General features: G+C 39.7%; 1 protein-coding gene across 6 annotated transcripts in view; it reads right to left on the bottom strand.

Annotated features, from left to right (window-relative positions):
- Positions 1 to 15,373, bottom strand: part of GAS2 (growth arrest specific 2) — a 156,904-nt gene that overhangs the window by 134,036 nt on the left and 7,495 nt on the right. For 2 of the 6 annotated variants that reach the window (XM_043549150.1, XM_043549149.1), the window contains exon 1: positions 684 to 840. The exons of 1 other annotated variant lie outside the window; for it this stretch is intronic. The gene's annotated coding sequence lies outside the window, so the exon portion shown is untranslated. Of the gene's footprint in view, positions 1 to 683; positions 841 to 15,373 lie in introns of those variants that run through there. 3 more of the 6 variants (XM_043549148.1, XM_037899944.2, XM_037899941.2) reach the window with 3 other exon arrangements.

The following is a 15,373-nucleotide window of genomic DNA, read 5'->3' on the forward strand; positions in this document are numbered from 1 at the left end:
GAAGGTTTATTTGCATTCAAAAGCGTTCTTGTTAGTCGCGCGGAGAGCCTGCACCCTGGCAAGCTCTGAACTGGAAATAATGATCCTCAAATCATTAACGTCCCCCCCGCCCCCCACCACACACACTTTACCCCCGTGACACTTTCAAACTCCGGATTGTCAAAGGGGGGGGGTGGGAATTGCTTCCTCAATGAGTAGGCAAACGAAAGATTTTTACCTGTGCAGGAGCGCACCGATTGCAATTTGCAAACTTCCTAGCCCAGCTCTCCCCGTCCCTTCCCTACCTCTCTGCTGCAGCGCTCGAAGCAGTTATCCCTGCTGTATCCCCATTAATCACTGACTCGCAAACACTTTGGACGTGAGAGTTCTTGCAATTTCAAGGTTAGAGGAAGAAAACAAAAGAAACCCGGCTCTAAGGTGACAGGCTGAAGGGAAATAATCGTTTTCTTGCTTAAATCCCCCGACCCCTTTCTCTCTCCGTTCAACTGCAACCGTGAAACAAACAACCAAATCAAACACATTTTAAAGGAGCCCGGGCTCTGACTTCGGTAAATCCAGCCAAATGCCTGCACGAACTGCAGTAGCAGTAAGCAGAGCTCTCTTCCCTCGTTAGCCATTTATTAGTGGCCAGCATGCCTCACCCCGCACTCCTTAAGCGCTTGCTTGGAAGAAATCTCACTCACTTTCTTCTTGCAATGCCACAAAGCCCTTCTCCTCCTGCAGCCCGTCCCGTTCTCCCAGCCTCAGCACACCACCATCAGCACTGCCACTCTTCATACTTCTGATCTCTCCACTTGGTGCTCTCTTTGGGAAACCTCTCCCCCCCCCCCCCTCCAGAAACAGATTTCCTACATTTCATCAGTCCACATAGACCGAACGGAAGTTAAATGCTTACTTTTTCTGGGGGACGGCAAGCGCAATTGACACTGAATTACCCTTGAAACTCTGAGATATTGTGTTACAAGCCCTTGGCAGGAACTTGGCGCTTAGGTCCAAAGTTCCTTTTATTATTATTCCCCTTCCAAAACAGTGTTGGGGGGAGGGGGATCCCATATTTTAAACTTAAACTTTTTTTTTCCCAAAAATTGCTGGCTAGGATTTTTTTTAGCACTTACTAGCACCATTTTATGTTATAACCCGTTTGATTTTGCTGCCCAAGGTGACATAATTTCAGCTTTATCTCTTGTGGGCATTGTGTCTTTGACAGTGAGCGTTAATTATACTTTTCCCAACAAGATTTCATGCTCTTCTATAATTAATTTAAAATAGATACATTAATAACTCAATGTTACACTTTTAAAAGATCTACTAATTGGTGAGGTGTTTTGTTTGGAAAGCTGTTTAAATACCCACCTCACTTTTATTGCATTCGGTATATTTCAATGTTATGATGAATGTTAGAGATAATGTTCCCCAACTGTTGTTTATTAGTCCATTTTTTGTATGTGCAGAGAAGCCCTTTCATGAATTCAATAGGGGGAAACAGATGTTCAAACTTCTGCTTCTCCTTGTGAATGGATGGAGATTATTGTCTTGTTGATTTTCCTAATGGCATCGTGTTATTGCTTTCCATAAGAAAGCCCCAGATGAACAGCACACAATTATTTTTCTCTTATAATGCTATTTAATAGCTCTACCCAATGCATATTATGAACCACTATACTGAAATGGAATTGTCTTAACCAGTCCCTGTGGAGATATGCAGCTCATACTGACCCTTATTTCTCAGTAATGCAATTTTTTTCACTTGGATCAGTTGGGAAACCTGATTTGCATAATTAAAGCATGGTTATTTCTCAATACTATATGTAAGCAAATTACTGTACTCTGATTATTAACCAATCAGCTGATCAGTAAGTGGAGGCTTTATGTAAATTTATGTATCCTGACTGGCTATTCTAAACCTTGCTGGTTTGATGGCTATTACCTGCTCAGCTGGGGTTTTTTCATCAAATCACTGAGACTCCATGGTGAAGTACATAACTATGATGACCTTTATCCATCTTGTAAGTATCTGCACATCACTAACTAAACTCCTCAAGTCCTGGCTCAGCATTTACAGTGTAAAACTTGGGATGGATATTCTGGGGGCAGTCTTTTCTCTGTTTAGTCCAAGATCCTGGTCAGGAACATAGAGGGATAGCTCCAAAAATGTGCATAGCCATCAAAACTCCACACTTTTATGCCCAGGAAAAGACTAACAGAACAAATACTGAATTAAAATAAAAATCTGACAAAAAGTAAAGTGAAGTTAAACACTTCATGTGACCTTGAGAAACAATCTTTTAAAGAATAATGAACAACATTTATATTCCATATCAATTCAGTCTTGAGCTGAGAAGGAACTTTCCAGTACCACTGTATTGCTGAACGACCTGCTGTCATCTAATAGAAAACTTTAAAAACATTCCATTTAGAAAATGTTCTGTGTCTCTAGTTGAGTCTTCCATGCCTGCACTATCCTCAAAGCACATGACTTCCCACTATATTTAGGAGAAATCCTACACATGGACTCAAGCTCTGAGCCTACTCCAGATTTTCAATGATTAAAAAGTCAAATGCACATTTGTATACATGACTATGGAAAGATTCAAAAAGGTAGTGCAAAGGCTTTCTAGCCAGAATGAGATGTGGACACCTCCTTCATATGGAGAGCGTATACCAAACATTCCAAGATCTGCAACTGGTAGCAGTGGTCCTGGAACTAGGGGTGCTGCTGTACTCCCTGGCTTGAAGTAGTAATAACTAACACCAAATACATAATTTCCATGATCAGCACCCCCACTATAAAAATTGTTCCAGCACCCCTGATTGGTAGTAAAAGATGATTCATTCTCATAGAGCTTTGACTATATTTAATCTTTTTATACTTGTATTGTTTTAGTTGCTATGATTACTCATCATCACTTGGAAAAGAATTGTCAAATGCTAGAAGGGGAATATGCAACATCCTGTACAACAGTTAAAATCCACAACACCTGTACAATTTAGATTAAACCCTATCCAAGAAGGACTGGTTGGAACAGACTACCAAGCATGCATCTGAAATCAACATTATACATATACTTTGGAGCCATCGGTAGTGACACCACAATTACGAGTGCATTGAGATTTGTATTTAAAGGTCAGAACTAAAATCTCTGTTTTCTACTTTAATAACTGAATTTAGAGTCTAAATTTAACATAGTATTTTATCAAAGAATCATTGAATTTTCTGTGTAAGTTTATGTTAACTTGTTAACTTTTGCAGAGGAAACATAAAAATGCTCCCCTTTTGAAATTTTGTCCTGTTTTGTTCACATTTCCTTGGTTCCTTCTAGCTGAACAACCATAGTCCCAACAAACATTCAACTTTATGCACTCATTCTGGTAACATCCAGACACAGACCACCACCAAAGGAACCTGGGGTATAAGTGGACATTGAGGGGAGGGGCAACTACGTGGAGGGGGTAGCAGAGTGAACAGGGCTTAGGGAGGCCTGAGGAGAAAGCAGCTTGTGAGGGGATGCTATGGTTCCGCACAAAGTCTTAGTCAATGCACACTCAATTTCAATTATTGCTATTCTGTGTCAAAATTACTAGCACACTTAGGACAATATGTACTATACATGGCCATTCACATAACTTTAAGAATCGGAAGAGTGACATTACCTCTGAGTATGACATTGGTGAGACCATCCACTTCTGTTGTCCACATTTTTAAGAAGATGTTGAAAAATTGGAAAAGATTCAGAGAAGAGTTATAAAAATGATTTGTGGTCTAGAAGACATGCCTCATATGCCCCTAAAGTAGTTCCAATGATTAAATTTAGGAAAAAAGAAGGTTAAGAGATTACGTGATTGTGGTCTATAATTATCTACACAGGGAGAAGGTATATATACTAGAGGCTCTAATGGCTGGAAGTTGGAGTCAGCAAAGTTCAAACTGGAAATAAGATACAAATTTGAAGTGTGTTTGGGGGTAATTAATAAGACACCAAAAGCTGTGATAAGTTTTCCATCATGTGGAGTCTTTAAATCAAAATTGGATTTTTTTCCCTCTAAAATAAAAGCTTTATCTCAATCAGAGGTTATTTATCTTGATGGGGGATTGTTAGGTGAAGTTCTATGGCCTGTGTCATGCAGGAGGTCCCATCTGGTCATATGAGAATTCAGCGTCCATGCTATGGTGTCAGATGCCCCAATGTTTATATCTTCATTAAATAGAGTAGAGGAATGAACAGACTGAGGGCAGTATGTGTCATCTCTGTGTTTGGCAGCTTGAAGAAGAGACATAAATATTTTGAAAATGGGCAAACTTTCAAAAGAATTCAGTCACGCTTGAAAGTAACAACTGGATTTATCATTTCAACTGTCATCAAAATTAGGCATGCCAGAAGTTAACATTGTCTTTATAAACCCATTGCACATGTTGATTTCATAAGCATTTATCAATTCTGCACTAAAATTCACATTTTTATGAATAACATCTACAACCTATTTTGACACTGCAAGGAAATATGATTTACTTCGTATTGTGTAAACTTGCTTTACCACAAACATTTTCTATAAGTATAGTTTACACATCATTTATAACTACTTCAAAAATGTTCATAAAGTTTTATTGCTGTCTGTCACAATTGTGAATTCATTGCTATAGAACACAGTCTGAGTAAAAATACCAAACGACATTGTGTTGACAACTGCAAATCTAAATAATAATAAACTGGTTCGTCTTTATCATAGACTTGATGTATTCATCAAGGAATCACTACTGATGATGATGCTCTTATGTAACCTCCCCTAATACAGAAAGGAGACTGCTGATCTGTATCTGGCTAGGTATGTACAACATTCTGTCCAGGATGGTGGAAAATGGATGCTTACCACAATAATCTATGACATTATCACTTCTAGAATTGGCTCAAAATAATTTTAAGGTACCATAGCTCTTACAACTATTCAACAATAAGAAAAACCTTATCTGCACAGATTACTATTGTTGTTTTTTAACATGCTCAGCAGTTTGCTACGTGCTTCACAAAACATACAGAAGACACTGTTCCTGCTCATAAGATTTTATAATCTAAAGGTCAGATTCTGCCACTCTTACTCACACTGAGTAGCAACTTATTCCACCAGCATCCCCAATAAACTCAATGGGGCTACTTATTACAGTGAAGCACTACTCACCATAACTAAGGTGTCAGAATCTATCCACTCTGGACACAAAAAGCAACAGGGGGAGAGGGAGGTAACAGGAAGGGGGAGGTAACAGGAGGACAAGAGTTCAACAGCAATGTTGTTTAGTTGCTTAGAGGGTAATATGATTTTTGATGGGTTTTTAAGGTGTGACTGGGTTTGTATTTTTTTTTCATTTTAGTATGTTCTGAAACTATTCTTTTATTATAAAAATATAATTTTCTTATCCTATATTGTGACAGGGCAGCCATTTTCTGAGCAACCCCCCATGACCAGGGGTCACTTTGAAGGCACCCTTCTCCTCCTAGCTCCCTCTTCAGGCCCCTTAAGCACTCCACAACATCTCTTTTGTGACCTCCACCTAGGTCTAGTTTAATAAGATTCAAACAGTCCTCAGAGTCCTTAATAACAAATGGTTCAAACAGTCCTCAAAGAGTCCCAAAATAAAGTCCATAACCATGACACAAAAGTTCATACTTAGCCCTGGTTCTTCTGCCAAACACAGAGCTCTTCCACCTCCTCACTCTACTCCACCCAAAGCCATCACCTTAGCCCTTTCTAGCTGACACTTGGCCCTAGCTTCTTTCTCTTTCAGTGTCTCCTCCATTCTAAGGGAGGAGGCAGTCTATATACTGCTTTCCTTCAGAGAGCTCCTCTGTATCAGCTGGAAGAGAGGAGAGCCCTGCTTCACCCTCAACAGGGTTCCTCATCCCAGGCCCTTAAAGGAACAGTGTCTTGGGATCTTTTTCCCCCATCCAAATCCTAATTCCCTGGGACTGCTTCCTCTCATTGCTATCAGGCCATTTTCTGGGCCTTTGTCCAATCCAATTCCCTGGAACAGGGTCTTCTGGATCCCTCTACCCATAAATGGCCCTATTACAAGTATTCTTTTGAGTCCTCCTCACTTTTCATATTCAAGCATTGCATTGATACTATGGGAGTTACTTACATGGACTGAAGTCAAAATAGACTCTATAGACTAATTTCAGAGTAACAGCCGTGTTAGTCTGTATTCGCAAAAAGAAAAGGAGGACTTGTGGCACCTTAGAGACTAACCAATTTATTTGAGCATAAGCTTTCGTGAGCTACAGCTCACTTCATCGGATCCAATGAAGTGAGCTCTAGCTCACGAAAGCTTATGCTCAAATAAATTGGTTAGTTTCTAAGGTGCCACAAGTACTCCTTTTCTTTCTATAGACTAATGATTTTTAAGAAAGTACTTTCTGTCTGAGAATATTATGCATTAAACAGGACTTTCTTAGTTAACTACACTGAAAGTTATGAACACAGTGAAACACAGAAGATCTATTCTTGATGTTAAATTCCATCACAGAGCCAATGAAATATTTTAGGTTGAAAATAATAACATTTTTTCCCTGTAATGCTAATCACATGATTTGTAACTAAGACATTTTTTGTACTGTGATTAGAAAGGAATGATGAGCTAGTTTTCCATAGGAATTAACTGACCGATGCTGTGCCATGGAGCACATTTCACTGTCATGTTATACAAATAATCCACGTGTAGATCTCTGCTTTTTAAAAAGTAAGCAACTGTTCCAGAACAAGGATAATGGAAAAACAATGAATTATTCATAAAGAGTGCAAATTTCTAAGAACAGGTAATGGATTTACAACCCATTCTGCCTGACCACCTGCTCTCTTTTGATTGGTCATAATTCCACCTTCCTGCTTTTTTTCACTTTACCTTTCAATTCCTTCTTTCTTCAGACACAAATCTAGGTTTCTCTTAAACTCTTTAATAACTCTTTGCTCCAATTTCTTCCCCAGTAACCTATTTCATGTGTTTACGAGCTCTTATGTGGAATTGTTCTTGCTGAGTTTCCCTATATATAGTAATGTAGGACCCAATCCTGCCTCTAACGACATAAGTGGTAAAACCTCCATTAAGATCAATGAAAGCTGCATTAAGCTTTAATTTTTAGATTATTTTCTCTAGTTTGTGACTCTTTCATCAGCACGAACATTCTGAGCTAAATTATAGGCCACTACTCCAATCTGCAAGAGCCATAACTAAGCATGGATGATTACGAATCTCCATTGTGGTAGCTGTGGATTCATCCGTGCGTCCTCACAACCTAAGCACCTCCATATTGCTATTGACACCTTGTGAGCTGGTTTACACTTATCAGAGACATTACTATATTTATAAGACTTTACTCAGTGTGGTAAAAATAAACAACTATATTTATTTAAACAGGCCAGTCAGCAATTCAAACCCTTCTTATACCTTTCGGAGCAAACGCTAAGCCGAGCAGACACCAAGGATCTCTATATGGATGTGTAGGGCATATGTGGAAGGGATGGGGGCGTGTCTTCCCTCTAAGCTGCAAACTGGTTGTGGAACCTTGATCTTTTCACACTGCCATGCGGGGGTTCCTGGAAGAGAGTTCCACACTATCTGCGGTAGTGCACACCCAGTATGTATGTATAGTTCCCCTACTTCCCTGCCCCCTTTGCACAGCACAATTATGGTATTTCACTGCCAGGCTTCTATGGACATGGAGGCAGAGGCAGAATATGTCCCTTAAAGCAGTCTGAGGAGAATTAGGAGTACATTTATCTTTTCAAGTAGGTCTGTTTCTCTTTCTTTCTCTACTATTTTCTTTGTTCTTGCTTTCTTTCTGTTGCTTTTGATCTACCCTTTTTCTTTTCTTCACCACACTCCAATCACCTTTATGCTGCTCTCCAGGTACACTTCACACTGATTTCTATTCATTTTTTCTCTAGCTATTCCCAGTCTTCTCCTCAAAGACAAACTGCTGCCATCAGTGTCTCCCCCTGCCACCCATCTTCTTCTTTCTCCAACTGTTCAGCTCAAAGAGTCATTCCTAAACCTCAGAGAAGGCTCTGGTTCTAACAACCCCTTCCATTCTTCTATTAAAGAGGCATCACTCAAAACATTCTGAATGGACAGAACATCACTCTGTGTGTACCTTGTTACACTGTCACATGAAACAGGTGGTTCTCCAGCTCATTTCATGAGCATAAATGACTCCCATTCCTTAGGAGCTGGGAGACTTAGGTTCTGTTCCCAGCCGGCCACTGATCTGTTGTGTGACTTTGAGCAAGTCATTTCACCCTTGTTTCAGTTGCCGTATCTGCATAGTCATACTAACCCTCTTTTGTAAAGCAGTTTGACATTTAGGAATGAAAATCATTATATAATAGCCATGCATTATTATTAATTATTTATTAATTATAGTCTTCTTCCATTTACATAAGTGGGAAGCGGTGGCCAGCACATCCCTTGGCCCACACTGCTTCCCGGAGCCCCCATTGGCCTGGAGCAGCGAACCGCGGCCAGTGGGAGCTGTGATCGGCCGAACCTCTGGATGTGGCAGGTAAACAAACCGGCCCACCAGGGTGCTTACCCTGGCAGGCTGCGTGCCAAAGGTTGCCGATCCCTGATATATAGGATAGTATGCTGTGGTTAGAGCAGGAAAGTCAGGAAACCTGGGAATAATCCTGGTTCTGACAGCCACTTGCTGTCTTAACTAAACAGAAAACTCATACGTGATCTTGGGAAAGTCATTTTAATTGATCTTCCACTTGCCTCAGCATCCCAATGTATCAAATGCGTGTTGTAGCCACTTCACAGGCGTGTTTGAGGCTTACTAAGTAGTATTTATGAAATACTTTGAGATTCTCAGATAGAATTATAAATAGTACCTATTTTAATTGATCTCTTTTACTTTCTTCCAGCATCCTCCTTGCCGTGAGGAATTTGCCACATTCCACAATCCCTTCTTTAAAATGGCTTCCTTTGGTGGAACTCCCCTAGATTTATTGCACTATTCCCTGAAATGTGGCACCCTAGACCAGTGGTTTTCAACCTTTTTTCATTTGTGGACCCTGAAAAATTTTCGAATGGAGGTGCAGACCCCTTTAGAAATCTTAGACATAGACTGTGGACCCCCAGGGGTCTGTGGACCACAGGTTGAAAACCACTGTTCTATGGTAATGACAACCTTTCACTGACCCCTTAGATATAGTCTGCGGACACTCAGGGTTCCATAGACCACAGGTTGAAAACCACTGCCCTAGATAAATGTATATGTAGCTGCTAATTAAAGCCATCCCATTATTAATTATTGTTATTATGCTCATACTAAGCATAATAATATACTTTTGGTACTGTTGATTCAGATTTTATTTTTTAATCTTAGAAATCATTACTCTGATTAAATATATTTCAGCACCCTATAGGATCTTTCTTTCTAGTGCCTCTTCATATTCCCCCTCACTGGCAATGGTTCTTTATTCTTGTGACAGTGAGTCATTCTGATGTCCATGTGTGGGGATTGTTTTGTTCAGCAGGTTTCTTGTTTGGTATGAATGCACAACATCTTTGCCAAATGCTCACTTTTGGTTTTCTTCTAGTAAGTGATTTGTCCTGTCTCTGTTTATACTACAGACTGTGCCTTAGGCATGTTTTCCTAATTAGAGCAGGCTGAGCCTTTCTTGCTTTCCTGGGGCTTGTCATAGGCTGAATTACAAACAGTGGTGAGACTAGTTACCCAATTCACTTCATTAATGACACATGTTGCTGAAGCACAGTGAGAGACTATGAAAAGCTCAAATTTCAGACCAACCTTAAAACCAGACGCGCAAAAACAACAATGAGAAGAGAAAGCCATAGACAGTAAGCCAGAGCTTTACCCTTTGTAAATATTGTAGGCATTCTTGAAAATAAGACAGGGCAACCCTTTAATTTAGTATGTTGCACATTTTTTATTTGTCCTGGGACAAGACACCATGACAATGAGTTTATAAAAATAATCAAATTAATAATTATCCTACCAGTTTGAATAAAAACCCTGTGCATAATTTCATACAGTGAATAGGTGAAAATCACTGGGACCCAAGTGGATTTGCTCTTTATTGATATTCAGACCAGATATCTGTATAAGCTAGATGAGTATTAATAGTGCTGTCATTACAAAAATAAGTAACCAGTCTTCAAATGCTCCTTGTATAGTACATTTCTATGCTACCAGGGAATTTGAGGATCTTTGGACACAAGGCAGGACCTGAAAGGGAGCAGAATTTGAGGCCTTCTGTGTATAATAGCCCAGTGCTTCTTAAAGAAGAAGGAAAGTCTGAGATAATGTAAGTGAGAGTAAGCCCTGGTCTATACAACAAACTTATGTCAGTATAACTAATCGAGGTAGTTATACCGACTTAACCCCCAGTCCCAGTACACACAGTGCTATGCTGATTGGAGGGCTTCTCTTCTCAACATTGCTACTGCTGGGGAGGTGGAGTACCTACGCCAACAGGAGCAGCTCTTCTGTCAGCATAGGTAATGTCTTCACTAAGTGCTACCGTGCACTGGTGCAGCAGTGCCACTGCAGATTGTGAGTGTAGACAAGCTCTAAGGGAAGAAATAAACACTTGTGAAGGACCTTTTGAACTCTGTGCCAAAGATTGTGTGTGAAATTATGGGTTAACTTGTAATGTTGTTCCTAATTGAAGAGAAGAAACAAAATGTATATAGCGAAATATGTAATGGTCTGGCTGGGCATGCCTGGTGATTCACATTTCTTGCCTTACCATTCTGGCTATAAAGCTAAGTCTTACTGGCCAATGATAAAATAATAAATTGAGCAGGGTGATCCACTATACCTGAGCCTTTCTTAAAAAAATAAATAATAAGAAATAAGAACAAGAACAATAAAATAAAAATCAAGAGAGAAGATAGCAAGGTATGAAAAACTCTTTCACAAAGTGGAATGGTTATGGAAAACTAGAATAAATATGATACCAGTGATTATGGGAGCACTTGAAGTGATCCCTACGGGTCTGAATGAGCAGCTCAAGAACACATTAGGAGTGCAAGACATCAGGATAAGTGACCTGCAGAAGACAGTGCTCTTAGGTACTGTGAGAATTTTAAGGAAGCTCAAAGGAGAACAAGTGCATCTGAACATCTAAAATGCAGGAATTCTGTGAAGGACTTAACAAAACTGACTCCACAAACCTATTGAGTTGGTTCATGGTCAGGATTTATTGGCGATAGATTTTAGACAGTAGATAGATTGGCGATAGATTTTAGACCTTTTTATGCTTAAAGATCGTATATGTTGTGAAACTATTAGTTTTGTTGTTTTAAAAAATTCCCATGATGTAACACCAAGGGATGATAATAATTATAATACCTAGCATTTTTAATTCTCTAGATAAACCTTGAGAATGCCCTGGGCCTGCTCCTCCTTTAATTATGGTGCTGTAAATCAGGAGCCATTTAATTGAAGCCAATGGATTTATGCCAGAGTAAAAATGGAGCAAGCAAGAGGAAAATCAGGCTCATCCTGTGTAGCTCAGGGAAAATACAGGTTTGAAACATGTTGAAAAAAAAATAAAGTCTGGGCAGGACTTCAACTTTGGTAAGTTTTACTCTTCCCATTAGCAAACCAGGAGCTCAGAACAATTAATTAGGCCTTGAAGAATGCAGGGAGTGATTTTCATGTAGCTCAGATAGAATAGGGTGGATACTCTCAAAGAGTTCTTGACAACTACATAGTTGCAGTGGCGGAGGTTTAGGTTGGATATTAGGAAAATCTTTTTCACTAGGAGGGTAGTGAAGCAGTGGAATGCGTTACTTAGGGAGGTGGTGGAATCTCCTTCCTTAGAGCTTTTTAAGGTCAGGCTTGACAAAGCCCTGGCTGGGATGATTTAGTTGGGGATTAGGTCCTGCTCTGAGCAGGGGGTTAGACTAGATGACCTCCTGAGGTCCTTCCAACCCTGATATTCTATGATTCAAAGATTCTATGGACCTCTTTGGGGTCAAATTCAAATGCATACCAGGGGGCAGGTTTATGGGCAATAATTCTGGTTTATGATACTTAATTTTGTAACCCAAGAAATCATCAAACAGGAGCAGGGTCCAAACTATGGAGTGTATGCAATATACTGATTAAACCAAAACAAAAAGCATATTATCCACGTATATTACTTTATGACAGACATTCTAATGGATATTACCTCAGGGTATGTCTTCACTGCAGATGGGAGCAAGCCTCCAGGCCAGGTAGGCAAACTCATATTAGCAGGGCTCGAGCTAGCACTCTAAAAACAGCAGTGTGAACACTGCGACTTGGGCTGCAGCTAATGCTCTCATGTGCACCTGACCCTTTAGGCTTGAAGGCCAAAGGTGCAGCTGAAGCTCAAGCCCTGCTAGTACAAGTCTGTCTATCCTGGCTGGGAGGCTCACTCCCAACTTCAGTGTAGACATACTCATAGTAGCTTGGTTAATTCAAATTATCTGAGAGAGTGCCTCAATAGCCAATGAAACAAGCAGGTGAGAAAGAAGACACCCCTATCTTGCATATTAGCAGAAAAAATTGTCTAGAATCAACCCACACCATGTAATTTGAGCATTAGAGTTTTCTGATAGGGCCTGAATCTATCTTCTAAACCCCTCCCCAAACCAAAACTTTGTAAAAACTCTAAATGGAAAGGGCCTGTAAGCCTGAGTAGAAACAAAACGCCCCCAGAGACAGTCAGGTCTTTCAGCCAGAGAGAGAATCCTTATCAACAAAAATCAAACCAAGTAATATACGCAAAAAGAGAAACAAAACTTCCACAATCTGAGAAGTGCCAGTACGGTGGTGGTTTCTGTGATGTGAACACCTGTCCCTTAAGTATCAAAGTCCACCAGAGTAATTTTGTAAACATGAAGACACAACAATAGGACAATAACAACTTTTGGTTATTACCAATCTGTTCTCAACTCAAACTGGAAACCTAGAGTCTCTATATCACATTACTTATCCCCTGCACCATTGTATCGTTTTAAATCTATTTGACTTCAGAAGATGTTAAATCTAGAGAGTAGAAAAACACCACTCCACTATATTTAGCAAATGACCAAAAAAAAACCCACCCATAAACTTTCCTTAAATAGGGGTGGGGGGATAGTTTGGAAAGTAGGGTTGGTCTATGTATTAATATTGCTTGAGCCAACCATTCATATGATTTTTCACAGTACATTCTTCTTAATGTGCTGCGAATAATGCATGTGAAACCCTTTAATCATTAATGAGATTAGCATACAACCCTCACCATCAGAATACTCACTTAAGTAATGAGACAAATGCCAGCCCTAATGATTTCTGCCATCCCTTTTCCCCCACATTTGCTTCACAATGGAAAATTGAATTCCTTTGTAAATATGAACCAATGATCTTCTCAGCAAAGATTGAAAAAATGTATATATCCTGTGGTTTCCATTTCCTTGGCTTTATTGTTTTTATGTAAATTCTCCCAGGACATTTCAGGTTATATGTCTGGAAACCCCAGCCATCTAGCAGAGGAAAGGTTGAGAGAATAATGAGAAACGTGCTGGAAGAATTCACATAAAAGCTTTGGAGACATGAAAATGGAAACAACAGACACCGAGAAACTTATTGCACAAAAAATAAATCTCAATCCAGTGTGTGTGTATTCATGTGTCTCTGTGTGTATACATAGTGCACATGGATATATACTGAATAGGTAACTCAGATATTAGCCCATCCAGACAATGAGAAGTTCTGAGATATCAGGGCAACCACGAGATTGATACTTGCATGGCTTGTGTTATTAGAATCCAGACAGATATAGAAATAGATTTATGCCCAGTTATCCTGCCTTGAATTTTATACACATTAAAAATATAATGGGCTCCAACATGAAAAATGTGTTTTTAAAACTTTCCTATAACCTTGTGAATGATAAAGTTTCATTTGTCACTGAAACACATGAAAACTACCAGTTGGAGAAAACTTTTAGAGCTATTTTTCTTAACTGTACAATTTCACTTTAAGACCATTCAGAACAATTCGTTGTTCAAAAGCAAAGCTGTGAGATGCTGGCACACTTGACTCAGTCCTGGCACACTTGACTACATTTACATACAACAGCCCCACCATTTAAAATCAAGATTTTCAAGAGTGACTAGTGATTTTGCATGGCTCAATTTGGTATCCAACTTGAAATACCTTATTGGGACATTTGTTTTCAGAAAGTGCTGATCATTTACGCTCTGAAAACCAGGGTCTCTTTAATGTGTCTCAATTTGGGCACCTGGAATAAATGTGGCCTAAAATGCTGTAAAAGTTATCTGGTGTTTTCTCACGCACACCATATGCCAGACCTTGTTGCAATGCTGCCCTAAATGAGCAACTGAGGATTTTCCTGGCATGAGGGAACCATCACCTGGAACAGGAGGCTTGCCAGAGGCATGCATGGCCACTGCATGCTGTATTCCAGCTATCTCTGTCTGGTGTAACTGTTCTTCAGGAGTTGTTATAAGCTGGCATTACTTAGGCCTGAGGCATCTGTAAGTTGCAACAGGAGCTAAGCTGACCATCCCCAGGCTCAGTAGAACAAAAGAGGTGGTGTAAAGCCACCTTTACCCACAACCCCTCAGATGCACTGACTGTATCTCCAGCATGGATGAATTGAGCTCTATGCCACAACTGTGATATTACAGACATGACTGATAACATCAGAATTACAGATGAGCCCAAGCAATAAAGCTTGGATACTAATCTAAACTTCTCAAAAGATGAGAGTTTTAGTTTGGCCCACTATTCAGAGAGGGGGCTGACCAGAAAGTTAGATCATAGAACCAGATATCTCTAAATATCAAGGATGTTCCAATCTGACTTTTGATTTTGTCTGTCTTTAATACAATAGTAAACAATTCATGTTTGATGTCTGGCAGAGGGATGTTTTAATCTCTTCATAGCCAAAATCTAATTGGCTGAGACATGTGCGAGGTCCATAAATAACTGTCCACTTATCACCCGGAAGGATGACCACACACTATTGGCAATTTAGTAATTTGCCAAGTGGCCAGAAGTTTTTAGAACTTTTGACCAAACAGTAACAGGTAACATGACACTGTCTCCCCCAAATAGCTTGTGTTTGGAAATGCAAATCTTTTGCAGTAACCCTTTCCCATTTTGTAGTGCTACGTATGTGGGCATATAGAGTATACCTCCTTTTTTATTTTTAGAGGAAAAATTATGCCCACTTTACAGTAAATGTGACTACTGAGAAGAAACAGAATTGAACAACAGATTATAGATCTCTGGCACATTTGATCAGTTTTGCTGCAAATTGACCAGTCTCGCCTGAGGAGTTTTATTGGCTTCATAACAAAAGGGATGAAATTCATGAG

Source organism: Chelonia mydas, chromosome 6 (assembly GCF_015237465.2).
Source record: "Chelonia mydas isolate rCheMyd1 chromosome 6, rCheMyd1.pri.v2, whole genome shotgun sequence".
NCBI classification, from domain to species: domain Eukaryota; kingdom Metazoa; phylum Chordata; order Testudines; family Cheloniidae; genus Chelonia; species Chelonia mydas.